Genomic DNA, 19,309 nt, shown 5'->3' with positions numbered 1-19,309 from the left:
ACATTAGCTAAGTTAGCTAAGTAACATGGTTAGCATAGTTAACATAGTTAACATTGTTAGCATAACTGCTAAAAATGAATAGCTAAGTTAGCTAAGTCATATGGTTAGCATGTTAGTATTTTAGCATAACTGCTATAAATCATTAGCTAAGTCACATAGTTAGCATTGTTAACATAGTTAACGGCATTAACATTATTAACATTAAAAAAAAACCGGCTAGAAAACATTAGCTAAATTAACTTTTAAGTTAAGTAACTTATAACTTTTAAGTTAAGTAACTTAAATAGTTAGCATTATTATCTTTGTTAACATAGTTAGCATAAATACTAGCAAACATTAGAGCCATTCCAACTGTCAGTTATCGTCAACTATCTAAATAATTTAACCATTTAATCTATCCACCTATTTAACTGTTCAGTCATTCCAACTATATTATACCTCATCTACCTAGCAACCAATATAGTTTGTTTTTACTCTGTATGATATTTTACATCATACTTTTACATTTTCATGCACTATATTTCCTTCAGGAAATGCTTTTCTAGTTCTTCATAACTGCCCTGTTAGTAAAATGATTGAATGGCCTGTAAATTAATAACTAGATGTAACATCAAGGTGTGATTAGGCTAGCTGTCTTTGGAATCAATGATATAATGTTAACTTGTTTTCCGCTAAAATGGGGCGTGATGCAGATTAAATGTAGCCTATCTTTATTATGCGCCTTTAGTAGGCTACATAAAGGCATGCTGCACACACTTGTTTGGGCTTACAAGCCGGCCAAAGAGTAGATTTGTATAATAAACACCAACACAGTTCTGAACTCCCGGTCAGCTGAATGGTGTTTTAAATTGCTGTGGACACCGATGCCGACACGAGTGTGATGCACTCTGCTTTCGACATTCATTTACTGTACATTAGATTCCATTCTTTTCAATACAACTCTGCACACCAGCATCGCACTTTGCCGCCGTGTAAATTACGATTCAGTTATATTTGGTCAACACCGCTCCATAAAATCCATTGTTCATCAAGTGTTTGCGTGTTAAAAACTTCGGCGCTGATGTGTGTGGCAAGTGACAGTGCACCATAGACTGTAAGCCTATAAAATGGCAGTGCACTCATGTCGAAAAGTTCCTTATTTTCAACTGAACTCAAAGATAATGAATATAGTATTTTATGTTTGTTATGCCCTTTATTAGCTATATTTCTGAAGAATATATTGTGTTGCCTCAGGTCTGCTGCACATCTTTTGAAATTTGATTTGAAATAATCAAATAGACCTACGTCTTAAAGTTAAGTTAATGAAGTAACTTGCTTTGCTTTCATTTGAATCCTAATCAAGATACGCAATAATTGCTTTATATTGTTAATATGGACTCCTGGAAAGTTCAGCAATGCAAAATAATAGAATTTTAATCATGCGATAAAATATGTGATTAATCGTGATTAACTATAGGAATTCAGCGATTAATCGTGATGAAAAATTGTAATAGTTTGACAGCACTAGTAAATAGGCCTACTGCTATCACAGCCTGCTGCTACTCGGAATCCATTTTCATGAAGAGTATTTCCCTTCTTTTAGTTTCTCACCTCTCGCTTCAAAAGCACGGAATGATCCCAGTCTGTGACATTAAAACATTTCTGCTTCCTGCCATTCTGTTCATCCCTGTGACTGTCTGAGTGTTTCCAGATACGGCTATAATTCCTGTCATTATAACAGGAAACCATCCCATTTGCAATGCACAGGAGAGCAATGAGCTGAGCTTTGATCCATACCCTCGTTACAAAGTCGCCCAATACATAAGCAAAGGTCAATCCAAAACCAAATGAGGGATATCATTTTTGGGGTAGAAAAAGTTAGTTGTTTGGCTGTAACATGGCTTTCGAAGGGATCATTTGGAGATGCTGTATCGGCATGCAATTGATCCTGTTTCTCTCAGTGGTTTAATTGAGATCAATGGTGCTTCACCGATGCGTGCAGACCTCATTATTGTCCATCTGTTGGCTGGCCCCTCCACGCCTCATGCTCCTCTGCGTAGCCATTAAAGGAGAGATTTACATTCGGGGATAATAAAGATTGTAGCCTGATATAATAACATCCACAACACCAGGGTTTTCAGAGGTATGCAGAAGAGTCGGAGGGGGGAGTTGGGGGGGGGGATTGGCTAGATGGCTGGATGATAACTTAGGGAAGACGGCAGTGCGGGGGGGGTTAAGGGTCATGGCTGGACTTCCTGCCTCAGGTCTCTGCTCACTGTCATTTACTAGACGAAGCAGCTGCCCCTGAGCAAACCACAAACACACACACACACACACACATGCACACACACACACACACTCGCAAACACACGTGCCCACACACACACACACACACACACACACACACTACATGTACACACACAAACTTGTATGTAGAGGGAAAGACGTTGAGGTTGACAACATTTCTTCCAATTTTCAATTCTCACCTTCGTTCACGGTACTACAGCCTGTATATGCAAGTCGATGTCTACATACACAGATACACACATGCATGCACACACACACTCTCATACACACGTGTCCCACCGGCAGTCCCCAGGCCCCCCACCCTACCAAAAAATAACAAGGTGCTAAAGATCCGCAAAAGCTAATTTCTTTTGACAGCAGTGGTAATCCACTTAGCGTTTTACAGTTCTATAATTACATTGCAGCTCCTGCCGGCTTGCCGTCCAAATCTGCTCGGAACAGAACAGCGGCGCTGCAGACATCGCTTCCTCTCACGTACCAAAGGAGAGCCGGATGGTGCCCACCCTTCGCTACTGCGCAGTGTGTGTGTGTGTGTGTGTATGTGTGTGTGTGTGTGTGTGTGTGTGTGTGTGTGCTGTTATTCACATGCATACACACACATACATATAATTCCATTTAAGCCTGTATTATATTCACATGCATACACACTCATACATATAATTCCATTTAAGCTTTTATTATATTTGTTTGGCACATGTTGTGATTTTCCGCAGCATCTGACGCCACTGAGCTTAGTGTGGTGATGAGTCACATGTGACCTAACCTGAGCTGTTTAAGGAGAAAATGTGTCTTTTCTGGAAATGGCATCTATCTTTATTTAAACCTCTCTGGTTAGGAGAAGGACATTTTTGGTGAACCAAGACAAACACATGTAAACAAAGAGCTCATTTGTTGGGTAAATTAACTGTGTTATATTTTAGAGGACTGATCTGTCACCCTGACAAAGCAAAAGATGAAATTTCTCACGTAAACAAGAGTGTAAACCTATAAACACACATTATACAAGAATGCTTTGCACAACTGCAAAACGTCTTCATTTTGTCTTTTTTCAAAGCGCTCGGGGTAATTTGGGGAAGACGCCAGACAGAGGACATAACCACAGAGGCACACATTTCCATGTTTACATTTTATCAGTGACTGTGGGAATCAAGGAACAGTAGCTGCACAACAGAGTGCCTCCCTCCCTCCCTCTCTCTCTTCCTCTCTCCCTCCCTTTCTCCCTCTCTCTCTCCTTCCCTCTCTCTTTCTCTCCCTCTCTCCCTCCCTCCCTCTCTCTCTCCCTCTCTCTCTTCTCTCCCTCCGCTCCTCCTTCAAGCCTGATCTTGGGCCAAAAAGCTGCAGATATCTCTCTTGCTCTCCCTCTCTCTCCCTCCCAGTGCAACTCATTAGCCCTGTGCCTCAGCACACACACACACACACACACACACATACACACACACACACACTCACACACTCCTCTTACAATATGCTCAGAGAAGAGGCCCATGAATATTAATAGGCACAACATCTCCCCTCTTTATGTGGTTGAAAAGTTACTTATTCAGGTGAGAGGATCAAATGCATTCGAGGAACCATGGAGGGGTTTCTGTCCAAGGGCAGAGGGTGCTGATGAAAGGACGAAGAAATAATTGAATATAATAACGAAATAAGGAACGTGTAAAGACGAGTACACACTGCACAGGCTTTCGTCGGATGTGTTGGAGTGCAGCACACACGCTGACATCTGTGGACAGTTATTAGATGCTACGGCAGATGTGTTTATGGGAGTGTGACCTAACATGGCCTGATCACTATTTTAGGGGGAATCTGGGGATACTTAAAGGCACCCTTAACAGTTTTTGTTTACCTTAACATAACACAAAAAAAATATTTTTTAATGGCACATAACATGAAGAACAGCACTACTGCCATTGTCTGAGCGGCACTGTCACGGTTCAGACAGACGACCAGAGGACCACAATTGCGTCACACCAGAAAGTTTATTAAACTTAACCCTCTAGGCGCCACAGGCGACTATAGTCGACAAGATGCGGTACTGAATAAAACGGCCGATTTAGTCAAATAGGGTGTCATATTTCGTTCGACTTCCACTCCACTAGATGGCAGACATGTCATACGTCATCCCCGAGTCGAAAAAAGGACACGCTTTAAACAAAACTTTCTAGCTACAGCGCGATGAATCAGTGTATGAAATACCGGAGCTAGTGTGCGTGTGAGCCACTTTGTCAGAGCGATATTGTCAACGTCAGCGAGTATTTGCATTAGATTATCGTCTAATGGCATCAAAAAAGTTTACCTGAAATGAAGTGTTGGGTCTTCTATTCGCGGACCCTGATTCTGAAGGGGAATATCTTCCTTCAGAAAATGACGGTGATTCGTTTAGTGAGGCTTCAGATGCGTCCCTGCCTTGCAATGATGCAGCTGGACAAAGTGAGAGTTTACTCCATAGTTTAGCTTACACCAAGCACAAACGTTGAATCGTTTGCCCAATGTCACTGGTGGGAATAATGTTTCACAGGTTCGGAGTGTTCATCGGGAAGTTAGCAGGGTGTTAGTGGTGTGGCGAACGAGGCTGGAGGTAGCCTAATATCCATAGCGCTAGCTTCTGTCTTCTGAACGTGTGCCTCTCCACAATCGCGGCGACAGTAACGTGGTGGAGCCTTTGTCTAATGCCACTGGGTATGTTAGACGAGGTCGAAGTGCTCATAGGACAGTTAGGGGGGAACGTAGTGGCAGTGTGGGGAGTCGCAATGAGAATGACAGTAGGCCTAGTCCGAGCTGCGCAAATTCTCTCCACTCGGCGCGCGCGAGGCAGATCTGGCCATGCTGCTCGCATGGTGGAGGTGGTGACACGCTCTCTCCCACACACACACACACACACACACATTAGGTCATGCATAGTCTATCACAAGATGATGGGAATGCCGTCCCTGTATGGATAGGGATAGGGAGTCATTATCTCTACAGCAAAAGGCCTGCTACATAAAAAAAAAAAAGTCAGCCATTTAGTAATGATTTACACTGTTGATTTGCTATCTACTTCCCTGATCATTTAGGACATACAGTACACTATGTGTTCCTTTTTGTGTGTTCATGTCCTTGTGATGTGTGTGTCTTTGTCAGCTAAGAAAAAAAACAAAAAAACATCAACAAAAAGAAAAAAAATACTAACATTGTCTCTTGTCTTGTCTCGTCATCTCACTCCTGATCTGTGCCTTGCCGTGGCAAATGAGCTTTTGAACTAAACAGGTCTTGTCTACTTGTGTTTGTGTGTCATCTGAATAATATATATGTGCCCCATACATGGAATCAGAGTGCCTACTGTATGTAGTAAATGGAAAATCTCTACAGCAAAAGGCCAGTCTACTGCTACATGCATTTGGTTTGTTTCTGCCATTTATTAGTAATGATTTACACAGTTTGTTCACTACTTACTATTTACCTGAGCATTCAGTATTGTGCAATATAGCATTCAGAAGGTGAGGGACATTTTGGGGGGAAAGAAGTGGTGCATTTATCATTCAAACATGCAACTTTTCATGAAAATTCTATAATCCAAGATGGCCGCCACCATATGACGTCATAATATGCAAATTAGATATAAACATTTAATCTCTACATACACTTTGGGTCATCCTTAATATTTCTCTAATTTACAGAAAGTCTCTATCTCTTATCACTTTTAAGATATAGCCTTTTGAAATGAAGATGTCAAAATTGATCGTTTCGGAAAAAAACCTCTGGCGCCTAAAGGGTTAAGGGAAAAGGGAAGTAGGGAGTGAGTGAAGGCTCCAGGGGTTACTGGGAATAACAGGGATACAGGGGTTCCGTCCAATGTGCTGTGTCTGTGTCCCACCCAGTGGCAGCGATGCGTCCTATGACGCCGGTGGTGGGTGGTCCGGAAGTCCTGGGGGGGGAACACAGACACAACAGGGCGGATGAAACAAGGCAGAAGTACAGTTCAAGGGAAATCCAAATTCGTAGTAGCAAGGCAGAAAGCAGGTCTGGTTTTCTGGGGCAGAAGAGTATCCAAGATTCAGGCAGGTCCGGGGTCACAAAACAAGAGTGAGCCAGAAGCGCGAGCAAACAGGTTCCGGGTGTGAGCTTTGCAGACGATCTGACAAAGGAGAGCTGAAAGACAGGGCTTTAAATACTGGGAGAGGTTAGTGGGTAATGCAGCGCAGCTGGCAGAGTAATTAGAGCAGAGCAGAGCAGGGACAGGTGGAGCTAGTTAGGCTGAGTAGAGAGAGTGGTGAGCAGAGTGGAAGATAATGGAAACCAATTACGGTGGAGTGAGAGGGCTCATGACAGAACCCCCCCCCCAAGGGACGGCCCCAGAAGTCCCAAGAGCAACACCACGCCGGGCGGGAGGAGGGGAGCCGGAGGAGGGCTAGAACTCCTCCGAACGGTCCGAGTGAACGTCCTCATCCTCGGAGGAAGCCGGAGGGTCGTGGTCGGGAGATGGGACAGGTCCCGAGACAGGGTCAGGCACAGGACAGGAAGCCGAGCGGGCAGGACGGTCAGGGACCCCTCTGGGGCGGCCCCTACGGATTGCAGGTTGATCAGGATGCCGTTGGTGGAAGGCGGTGATGAGAGTCCGATCCACAATCCGACTAGCCGGGACCCAGGTCCTTTCCTCAGGTCCATAGCCCTCCCAGTCAATGAGGTACTGGAGACCCCTACCCCTCCGTCTGGACCGAAGCAGGCGGCGGACGGTGTAAACCAGACCACCATCGACGAGCCGTGGAGGAGGAGGAGAAGGCGCAGCAGGGACCAGCGGACTCTCATGAATGGGCTTAATCTTAGACACATGGAAAGTGGGGTGCACCCTCATGGAATTAGGCAGTTGGAGCCGGACAGCAGTTGGGCTAATCACTCTTACAATAGGGAATGGGCCAAGGAACCGAGGTGCCAGCTTTTGCGACTCCACCCTGAGTGGCAGGTTCTTCGATGACAACCACACCCTTTGACCAACATGGTAGGTGGGAGCAGGAATTCTCCGACGGTTGGCCCCGGTAGTGTAGCTGGCAACGGATCTGAGGAGTGTGGCTCGGGCTTGTGACCAGGTGCGGCGACATCGACGGGCAAAAGCAAGTGCAGATGGGCAAGTAACCTCCCCTTCCTGGCTGGCAAATAGAGGAGGCTGGTATCCATAAACACATTGGAAGGGGGACATACCGATGGCAGAGCAGGTCAGAGAATTGTGTGCGTACTCCACCCATGTCAATTGCTGCGACCAGGAGTGGGGGTTGCGTGAGGTCATGCATCGCAGTGCCTTCTCGAGCTCCTGATTTGCCCGCTCTGACTGCCCATTGGATTGGGGATGGAATCCGGAAGTCAGACTGACTGTGGCTCCCAGCAGGTGACAGAACTCCTTCCAAAAGGCGGAGGAGAATTGTGGGCCACGGTCAGAAACTACATCCCTTGGCAGTCCGTGGATCCGGAAGACGTGTTCCAGGACCACCTGGGCGGTCTCCTTGGCGGTTGGGAGCTTGGGGAGGGGAACGAAGTGTGCCATCTTGCTGAATCGGTCAACTATGGTCAGAATGACGGTCATGCCACTTGAAGGGGGCAGCCCCGTGACAAAGTCAAGGGCGATGTGAGACCAGGGACGTCTGGGCACAGGCAGGGGCTGCAGCAATCCGGCTGGGGGCTGGCAGGACGACTTGTGTTGGTTGCAGATGGGGCAGGCTTGGACGAATTCCCGTACATCCCTTCTCAGAGAGGGCCACCAGAACCTCTGGGCGAGCAGGTTGTAAGTGCGGGTGGAGCCAGGGTGACAAGCTAGGCGGGAGTCATGTCCCCACTGAATGACCTGGGACCTCAGGTTTTCGGGGACAAACAGGCGGTCAGCTGGGCAAGCGCTGGGACCTGGCTGGTTACGGAGAGCTTCCAGCACCTGTTCCTCAACAGCCCAGGTCAGAGCTGCTACGATGCAGGGACTTGGCAGAATCGACACAGGATCCTTGGAGGGGGTGTCATCCTTCTGGAATTGACGGGAGAGGGCGTCTGGCTTGGTGTTGCGTGATCCAGGCCGGTATGACAGAGTGAAATTAAACCTGGTGAAGAACAGGGCCCAGCGGGACTGCCTGGAGTTCAACCGTTTGGCCGTGCGGATGTACTCCAAGTTCTTATGATCGGTCCAAACGAGAAATGGAATGGTGGACCCCTCCAGCCAGTGACGCCACTCCTCCAAGGCAAGCTTCACAGCCAGCAGCTCTCGGTTCCCTATGTCGTAATTGCACTCAGAGGGGGACAACCGATGTGAGAAAAAGGCACAGGGATGTAGCTTCCTATCCTCCGCAGCCCACTGAGAAATCACAGCACCAACTCCCACATCCGAGGCGTCCACCTCCACAATGAATTGCCGGTCCACATCAGGCATCTGGAGGATGGGAGCGGAGGTGAACCTTACCTTGAGGGTACTGAAGGCTTTGTCGGCTGCTGGGGTCCAGGTGAAGGGTTGCTTGGTGCTGGTTAGAGCAGTGAGAGGGGCAGCAATGGTACTGTAGTTCCGGATAAACTTTCTATAGAAGTTAGCAAACCCCAGAAACTGTTGCAGCTTCTTTCTGTTCTCCGGAACTGGCCATGAAGTGACTGCTGATATTTTGGCAGGATCCATTTGGATACTTCCCTCTGCCACTATGTACCCCAGGAAGGCCACTGTCTTGACGTGAAACTCACATTTCTCTGCCTTGGCGTAGAGGGAATTCTCCAGGAGACGATGAAGGACTTGCTGGACATGGCGGGTGTGTTCAGACAGGTTTCTGGAGTAGATTAAGATGTCATCCAGGTAAACGAAGACAAACTTGTTTAACATGTCCCGCAGCACATCATTCACTAGAGCCTGGAACACAGCAGGAGCATTGGTGAGGCCAAAAGGCATAACCAGATACTCGTAGTGGCCTGTTGGTGTATTGAATGCGGTTTTCCATTCATCTCCCTCCCGGATCCGCACTAGGTGGTAAGCGTTTCTGAGATCCAACTTGGTAAAAACAGTGGCTCCCTGGAGCAACTCAAAGGCAGAGGTGAGCAGAGGCAGAGGGTAACGGTTTTTCACTGTGATGTCGTTGAGTCCCCTGTAGTCGATGCAGGGGCGAAGAGATCCGTCCTTCTTCCCCACAAAGAAGAAGCCAGCACCAGCAGGAGATGAAGATGGACGGATTAATCCTGCGGACAGAGAGTCGTTGATGTAGTCCTCCATGGACTTTCTTTCAGGAGCAGACAACGAATAAAGACGGCCCTTTGGAGGGGCTGTTCCAGGGAGGAGGTCGATGGCACAGTCGTACGGTCGGTGAGGGGGCAGAGATGTGGCTCTTGCTTTGTTAAACACTTCTCTGAGACCATGGTAGCATTCTGGGACATTGGAGAGGTCAGGAGCGGAGTTAGTGGGTACTGGCCGAGGGGGTAGTGCGGCAGCAAGCAGGCAGGTTCGGTGGCAGTCCTCCCCCCACTCCCTGATCACCCCGGTCACCCAGTCGAGCTGAGGGTTGTGCCGGCGGAGCCATGGGTAACCCAGGATGAGGGGTTGGCCTGGAGAGGGGAGCAGGTGAAACTGGATAGTTTCTTGATGGTTTCCGGACAGACCCATCGAGACCGGGGCTGTGACATGAGTGACCGATCCGAGTAAGTGTCCGTCCAGTGCCCGGGCAGGAATAGGAGGTGTCAAACGGTGGTTCTCCAGTCCCAGTTGGCGTGCCAGTTTGATGTCCATTATGTTGGCTTCGGCGCCAGAATCCACCAGAGCAGCCAGGGTGTGAGTTGAGTCAGAGAGGCGGAGGTGAACTTGCAGCAGGGGTTTGCGGTCGGAGGACTGGATGGTCATTGAGCTCAACCGGACTCCCCCTATGCCCGGTGAGCTTCGGCTTTTAAAAGGGCAGGTTACCACACGATGTCCATCACCTCCACAATAGAGGCAGAGGTTTGAGGTGAAGCGGCGCTGGCGCTCTGCAGGAGTGAGAGAGGCTCGCCCAATCTCCATGGGCTCAGACTGGTCAAGCTGACTTGGGTGAGTGGCAGTAGATGACAGGAGCCCCGTCGGATCTCTCCGAATGCCGGTAGTTGGTGGACCTTGGCGCCCCCTCTCACGACGACGGGTCTGTATCCTTCTGTCGATCCGGACAGTCAGTGCGATGGCTTCATCAAGAGTGGAAGGCAGTTCATGGGAGACCAACTCGTCCTTGATATAGTCGGCCAAGCTATGGAAGAACGCGTCCACCAACGATGGTGTGTTCCAAGAACTTCGTCTTGCCAGGGTTCGGAAGTCGATGGAATGGTCTGCGACTGTACGTCTGCCTTGTCGAATACTGAACAGTTCACGAGACGCCTCTGCGGTTGGTGAATCCAGGTCAAACACCTTCAGCATCTCCTCAGCAAACAGGTTGAAGGTTGCACATGCGGGGGTTTGACGTTCGAACTCTGCTGTTCCCCAGAGTCGAGCTCGGCCCGTCAGGTGAGTGATGGCATACCCAACTTTAGCCCCTTCCGTGGCGAAGGTCCTTGGCTGCAAGGAGAACTGAAGTCGGCAGCTAGTCAGGAATGGCCGGACCTGGGTTGAATCGCCGTTGAACCGCTCGGGGTCTCCAATCTTGGGTTCCGGAGCAGCGGCTGCAATGACCGGGGCAGGTAACTCAGGGGCAGGGCTGGTGGGCAGACTGCCTGGAACTGGGCCGGTGGGCGGAGTGGCTGGGGTAAGGTTGGGGAGGAGTTGGATGATCATGGCGAGTTGCTGCTGGTGCTGCTGGAACTGCTGATGCTGTTGGTGGCCGACCTGAAGCAGGGAGGTGATGTCGCCGCTCATGCGGGCTAGCCCTCTCTCAGTGTGTTCCAGGCGTTGCATGGCGGTGGGTTGCTCAGGTTCGTCGGTTTCCATGTCGGGGGAAGTGTGCGCTGAGTCCATGATGGTCAGATCGTACTGTCACGGTTCAGACAGACGACCAGAGGACCACAATTGCGTCACACCAGAAAGTTTATTAAACTTAAGGGAAAAGGGAAGTAGGGAGTGAGTGAAGGCTCCAGGGGTTACTGGGAATAACAGGGATACAGGGGTTCCGTCCAATGTGCTGTGTCTGTGTCCCACCCAGTGGCAGCGATGCGTCCTATGACGCCGGTGGTGGGTGGTCCGGAAGTCCTGGGGGGGGAACACAGACACAACAGGGCGGATGAAACAAGGCAGAAGTACAGTTCAAGGGAAATCCAAATTCGTAGTAGCAAGGCAGAAAGCAGGTCTGGTTTTCTGGGGCAGAAGAGTATCCAAGATTCAGGCAGGTCCGGGGTCACAAAACAAGAGTGAGCCAGAAGCGCGAGCAAACAGGTTCCGGGTGTGAGCTTTGCAGACGATCTGACAAAGGAGAGCTGAAAGACAGGGCTTTAAATACTGGGAGAGGTTAGTGGGTAATGCAGCGCAGCTGGCAGAGTAATTAGAGCAGAGCAGAGCAGGGACAGGTGGAGCTAGTTAGGCTGAGTAGAGAGAGTGGTGAGCAGAGTGGAAGATAATGGAAACCAATTACGGTGGAGTGAGAGGGCTCATGACAGGCCCTCTGTAGGGGACTACCGACCCAGCAACTTTCTGTGTTCGGGTAGGAAACTGCTTGATTTCGCGCTGTTTGTTGCTGTTGATTTGGTTATTTTTGAACCACTTCAGTTAACTGTTATGATCCGTCGCTTCAAAACATTTCCTAATTAGTGATTCATTACAGTGTCGAATAGCTTGGTGATGCTGTGCTGTGCAGGTGCGCTCACTTGACGCCAAGGTCAGGAAGCCCACGTGCACACTGGTGTGCAAGCAGGCCAGGGTGGACACTTTTGACAGAATTGACAAAGTGATAATTCACTCGAATACTTGCAGTCCATGATTGACTTAAAATGAGAACAGAGTGTGTGTGTTCAGGTTATGATTTTACTGTTTTTTCAAGTGACATTGGCAAAAAGAAGCTATAGCCTAGTGTTTATGAACTAAACGGAATACAAACAAAAATGTAATGTGAACAACGACCAGCTGGGGCAGGGATAGAGTGGAGCAACTGCACTCAGGTTCGGCCCATTAGGACGAACCGTGAGGGAAATTTGGTCTCTGCATTCATCCCAATCCGTGATTTAGTGAAACACACTCAGCACACAGTGAGGTGAAGCATACACTAATCCTGACGCAGTGAGCTGCCTGCTACAGCGGCGCTCAGGGAGCAGTGAGGGGTTAGGAAGGGCACTTCAGCCATTCCTACTGGTTGGGGTTCCTCCGGTTACAAGTCCAAAGCGCTAATCAATACTTCTGGATGCACAAAGCAGCACTGGCCTGTATAGGAGAGAAAGAGGGAAGAGGGAAACCTGTTTGTGTTCCTCCCAAATGAAAAGCGAAGCACATATAGCCATTTGGCAGATAATGGTATACTGTTACTATAGACTACAACTGGTTTATCCTGTACCATAATATGCTTTGCTGGGCACTTACTTGCTGGGACAATTACCTTGACGAGATTGTCCTCACAGATATTCTGTGTGTTTATGCAACACAGTACACTTGCATTTAACCTACACAGGGTGACATGGAGCAGAACAAAGCATGGCGTTTTGTGTTGACCTCTTCTGTGTACTCTGAGATCAAATATGCATTGCAGATGAGAATGAAGATCTGCTGAAGCACAAGCACATGGGTGGAGAGGCTGAATAATAGATTGGTACAACACATTCAGTGGACTGAGGGGCAGGAAGAGACAAAGACAGAGAGGCAGAGATGGAGAGATAGATAGATATATATATATATATATATAGAGAGAGAGAGAGAGAGAGGGAGAGAGGAAAGGATGCCAAGGAAGGGTTATGTGGCAGGGTGAGATAGCAGCGAGGTTACGAGTAGAGGCACTCTGAGGATGCAAGTGTTTAGTGGTGACAGATGTCAAACCCCCTCTACAATTAGCCGTGAGGGAGAGGACAGGGATCATAATCCCTGGCTCTAGTGGATGGAGAGAGAGAGGATGCACACATCTCACGGACGCACAGGCGCACGCACGCACGCGCGCACACACACACACACACACACACACACAGTGCTGGCCGGGAGTCTCAGAGCAGTGATGAGTTAGAGTTTCGGAGAAACCAGACAGATAAAGATTTGCAGTAATGCCAACGGACTTGCAAAACACAAATGCATCTTGGCACTAGTAGTTTCTAGCCATTCCCTATCTGTCACACTCATTTCATTACAATACATGAAACAGAAATAGAAACATAGCATACACACACACACACACACACACACACACACACACACACACACACACACACACACACACACCACATACAAATACAGTGTATTTCCAGTCTTGTGAATATGAAATGGGTAAACAACACCAGACTTTTTCCGATATCCATCTATGGCATAGAGTAAACTGTCTCTTATCACAGACTATAATAAACTTGATGTTGTCCTTGAAGAAAAACTGTTGATTTAAAGCACATTCAGAAGCTGATTATCACAACAGTCAATAGGCCTATTGTGTAAAACACTGCAAATAACTGCACAGAGACAAGCCAAAGTCAAGAGCTGCAGAAACTGGGACTTACAGTAAACAGAGGGGAAAAGACACAGACACACTTTCACATGCATTGTGCTATCGGACAAATATCGTCCCAAAAAAGACACAGCACAAAAACATGTTTTTGAAAAAACAAATTTATTCCATGAGTCAGAGCTAACTGCTCCCAGGCAAGCTATGGGGCTGAGGCTGTTATATATATATATATATATATAGCATGTAATTACAACTATTAGGGTGCCAATTGGTTAATTACTCCATATCCTGTATGTTGATGGAAGCTACAAATGACAGGAAATTAATATAAAAGCTGCATTATATCCTGTGGAAGGTAGGCAAGTGATAATTGTTAAATTGTAGTGTACAATGTGTGTGTGTGTGTGTGTGTGTGAGAGAGAGAGAGAGAGAAAGAGAGAAGGTGTGAAGGTGTGTAAATGTGAATGTGTGTGTGCATGCATGCGTATATGTGTGTTTGTTTGTGCAAGTGTGCATGCGTACCGGTGCAGTGGCAGTGACATTGGGTCGGGGGTCACTTTAGCTGGCAAGCGCGCTGCCTGGTATGTAGACACAGGACACACGGCCAGTAGCACAACTTAATTGCCAATTTCTGTGCGGATGGCAAACAAAATTAGACCAATGTCCAGATGAAATAGATACCAATTACAGGGGTGCACGCTCGCTTGGCGAATGAGTGATTCTCTTGTAAAAGGCATTTGACTAGTGGGAGCCCAAGCCAAATCACTCACAGTTATCCAGACGGGCTTGCTCCTTATTCGCCGCGTCCGAAGAATGCGCCAATATTGACAGAGGCATTATTCAACCCGATCTTATTTAGTTATTTATTCTGTCGAGGAAAAGCTGTGGAGAAGCAATTATACGAATCTTGCAGATGTATTTCATTTACTTTGAAAGCTTTCTGACCCCCCCTATCGCTTCTCGAAGGATTGTTCTCTGGCAGCGAGACCAGTGAGCATGGGAGAGGAAGTGGTCACTGGTGACTGAACCAGAGCGGAGGTTAAATGACACTCATGTCGCACTGATAGCCTGTGTCTGACCTCAGCCATCCATTAGAACGGCGCCACTGGATTTATGGATGTGGTTGATTCAAATAATAATAATAATAATAATAATAACGGGCAGGAATTACACTGCACAAGTCGTGCAAATATGGTTTTCAGTAGTAATTTCACCCTCCAAAAAATGCTGATTTGTTTTTTTTTCCAACCCAAACAGTGTTTTTTTTTTTTTACTAATTCTGGGTAGTTTTCTGGTTGAGAGTAGGGGTCCCTTGTTTTTTCCACTAAATGTGACATAATCTACCCAGCAGCTGGGTCACTTTTAACTCAGTTGTTTCATTATTAGGGCTATGTAACAAGCTTAAGTTCAATAATACAAACACTGTCATGGTTACTCCAGAAGTAATGTTCACAACAAAAGCCACTGATGGCACCTGTAAGAACAACTCTGCATTGTGTGTGATATCATGATTATCGTAACATAAATGGTACCGGTTATCACCATTATGCAATGCGATACGATTAAAATGTGCTGAATTTTTCTCTAAACCTACCACCAATGTTGGACAGAACTCAAAATTGGCCTGTCCTCCATGCACAGTAGCAACAAAACTAAAGGTCAAAAGAACAGCATTCATATGCCATAGTGTCATAAAAGTATAGTATAAGTATAAGTATATATACTTTTTTGATCCCGTGAGGGAAATTTGGTCTCTGCATTTAACCCGATCGGTGAATTAGTGAAACACAAACAGCACACAGTGAACACACAGTGAGGTGAAGCACACACTAATCCCGGCACAGTGAGCTGCCTGCAACAACAGCAGCGCTCGGGGAGTAGTGAGGGGTTAGGTGCCTTGCTCAAGGGCACTTCAGCCACGGCCCACTGGTCGGGGCTCGAACCGGCAACCCTCTGGTTACAAGTCCAGAGTGCTAACCATGGCTGCCCCTAGTGTGTGTAGTGTGGCTCCTTTAAGACAATCCTTTGGCGTGAGTTCTGGAGCTGTCCAACTTGTAACTATACTGTGTAGCCTACATAATCTGATTTTAATATGTACAGATATCTAGGCTATATTTAACATTTATTTTCTATTTGGTCTGTTATGAAATCATGCATTGGCCAATGTAAGCACAGCTCAGTTGTAAGAAACTTAAATACATGCATGCTTAGCATTTTGTGAAAATAAATCATTAAGGCTACATTGACAAACTCTTAACCATGAGCTGTATATTCTCTGATTCTAATATTTACAGATATCTAGGTGATGTAAGCACAGCTCAGTTTTAAGAAATGCTTAAAGCCTAGACCACCAATTTTGCTACAATTTATTTCAAAACCGGATTACTCTGGAACTGGCTAATTATACACGGGAATGCATTACACCGGTACCTACATACACAAACACACACAAAAACACACACATAAAAAACTAACTTACATGCAGGCACACACACTCAATAAACACACACATATACACAAAAACAACCACACACTGTGCACACACTCGATTACAAACATGCAAGAAAGGAACAAAGTAGATAAATGAACACAATTTGACAAACGTGACTTTTTTTGTGGAAAAAATGTGCTGGACTGGGCAGCGGTCATATTTTGTACCGCTCTGTGGTACATCTAGTTTGACATTGGTGTGGACACGTCCTTCGGTCCCCACGCAAATCTACGCCCATGTCAGATGCTAATGAATCCATTTTAGCTGAATGCAGTATAGACCCCTCATCCACGAGCAGTCTGGTGAAGTACACATACAACACATTACAAATGCAGACTTTTGAGAACTCACTAAAGCAACAAAACGCATTTCCGCTGATGGATACTTGACACTGGCTGGTTTTGTTAACAGGATCAAAGAGGTCAGTGTGTGTTGTGCATTCTCCAGCTTCCAGTGTCTAATTATAAACATGAAAAGTAGGGCAGTTTAAGAGAACTTTGGAGTGATGAACCAGTCTCACAAGCACTGGAATGTTTATTAATTTCCTCTCTGTTGTGGTGACTGATGAGGTAATGCCAGCTATTGATGCACATCCTCAGCATGGCCAGTCCTTGAAAGTCATTACAACAAGAAGAGTTACTGTTTGGAAAGTTTGCAAATTGGAGGGTATGCATCACTTTGTGGATGGCAAGGCCTTTTGAGGGCACATTTTAATGGTGGCAAGCGCCTTAATTATGTTTATATTTATGAATCATCATTCAGGCTGCCTCAATAAGTCACTAGGCCAGTTTCGCCTTGCCAATTTTCTAGTTGTATTGAGCCAGTGCACCTGTTTAATTTGCTACAAGGCTATTGTGTTCAAATGTTCAAACCGTGGCCCAGAGCTTCTCTGTACCTTGTACAGAGAAGCTTTGGGCCACGGTTCTGTACTGGTGCTGAGCTCTATAAAATGTTCTGCTTGAAAGCTACTCTTACAAATCTTTAGTAATAATTAGATTGTGCTGAGTCCATGTGGACCGCTATGAGGCATATAAAAGTAGCGTATTATTTTGGGTACCCACACAATTAAACACTTTAATCCAGACAGATTGAATGGCCAACAAAATGGCCAACAAAAGGGACATGACATGTTTCTTTTGATGACTAGGCTAGCAGAAGGTGGTATGGTCAACAATATTGTGGTATAATTAAAAATGGCCAAATACTTATATGTTATAATTAAAAGCCTTTACTAAAACTGACTTTACTTGACAGTATCGAGTGACATGACACTGTCATGAACGTGTCGTAAACAAGTCATAAACATTTATGACATAACGCTACTGTCATTAAAGGTTGTATCAGTGATTTCAGCCAAAAAAAAAGGCCCAAACATAAATGATCACATTCATCTAATATTTCCTAACGATCCCCTAGCTGCCTGCCCCATAAGGAGGCCGTCAAAAAAACGCGTCTCTGTAGGCAGCCTAGGCTCCGAGATCTGTACACAAAAACAATAGTATACCAACAGGGGTTGGCAACCACTCAAAAGCAAAATAAAGTGTTTCAACCAATAACCGACGAGATGCGCGTTTAGGAGAGTTTCAATTGCACGGGAGGGAGTAGCGAGCGAGCAGATACAGCCAATCTACATTTTGACCGGTCAGAAGGCCCGTTATGATTTTTGAGCCGTACGCCGCCTCCTTATCTGCCCTTCTTTTGCCCTGTCTCTTTTCTGTTGACCGTTCGGCTGTAAGCTAATTCATCTGGCCTCTAAGAGCGGAAATCAACCTCAGGTTTCAGGCCGCAGGGTCCTCACTACATTAAAGCCTTGAGTTTTAAGCCTTAACAGAGATACTGATTGGGCACTTTCGGTGTTAAAATGCCCCTAGACTCGTCTCGGCTTTCTCCCAATCATGAAATCACAGCCTCTGTGTCCTCTTTGCTGGGACAGACAAAAAGCTGGAGCATTCAACTTCTATTTAGTTCCGTCTTGTGGAGGGAAAGAAGAACAACTGTGATACTGTGTGAACTGTAATGTTCTCAAGCGTGTAGTCTTTCTCAATTTACAAGAAGCATCTGCACACTGACGTGCATTGGCTCGTCTGAAGATGCCGTCCGTCTGTTCATTTGCTTCCAGTGAATTAAGGAACAAAGAGTGTCCCATTTCACCCCATCGGTCACAATTGTGACCGAAAAAAAAAATGTACTCATAAGCCTCTAAAACTGTAACTGGGGAATATCCCAATACTCTTTCAGTAAATATTGAAACAATAGAGTGTTTCAATGAAATGTGTGCAGTGTCAAATGTTTTGAGTAAATTGTCACATGACCAGAGCTGTTTACTTACTGGTTGCACCTTGAGAAGAGGATGACGGCCTCACAGCTCCCAAATAAAAGGATTTTAAAGTATGTTAAAATAAACATAGGACAAATATTTTTGTACACATGGTCTTTAAGGTGTCTAGTTATGATATATACATTTATAATTATTCAAATGTCTTTGGTGTGTTTGCAGAATGAGTAAACATATTAACGGTCACAATAGTGACCGGTGGGATAGAATGTTGTATCTAGATGCACACATACTTCTACACCTACAAACACACACACATACACATACTCATACATACACACATACAGAGACATACACACACACATACACATATTCACATATTCACACACACAGACACACACACTCACAGACATACACACACACACACACACACACACACATAGATATACACACACACTCACACACACACACAAATATACACACTCACACACACAGATACACAGACACACATACACAGAGACATACACCCACCTGCAGATACACACACACATCACACATACATATATATATATATATATATATATATATATATATATATATATATATATATATATATATATACGTATATATATATACGCACACACACACACAATATGCACACTAACTCTCACACCCCATGCAGATACACACACACAGACCATATACACTAACTCTCACAATTACATGCAGACACGCACGCACAGACATACA

Source organism: Alosa sapidissima, chromosome 8 (assembly GCF_018492685.1).
Source record: "Alosa sapidissima isolate fAloSap1 chromosome 8, fAloSap1.pri, whole genome shotgun sequence".
Classification (NCBI taxonomy): Eukaryota; Metazoa; Chordata; class Actinopteri; order Clupeiformes; family Clupeidae; genus Alosa; species Alosa sapidissima.
This window is presented reverse-complemented; position numbering follows the sequence as displayed.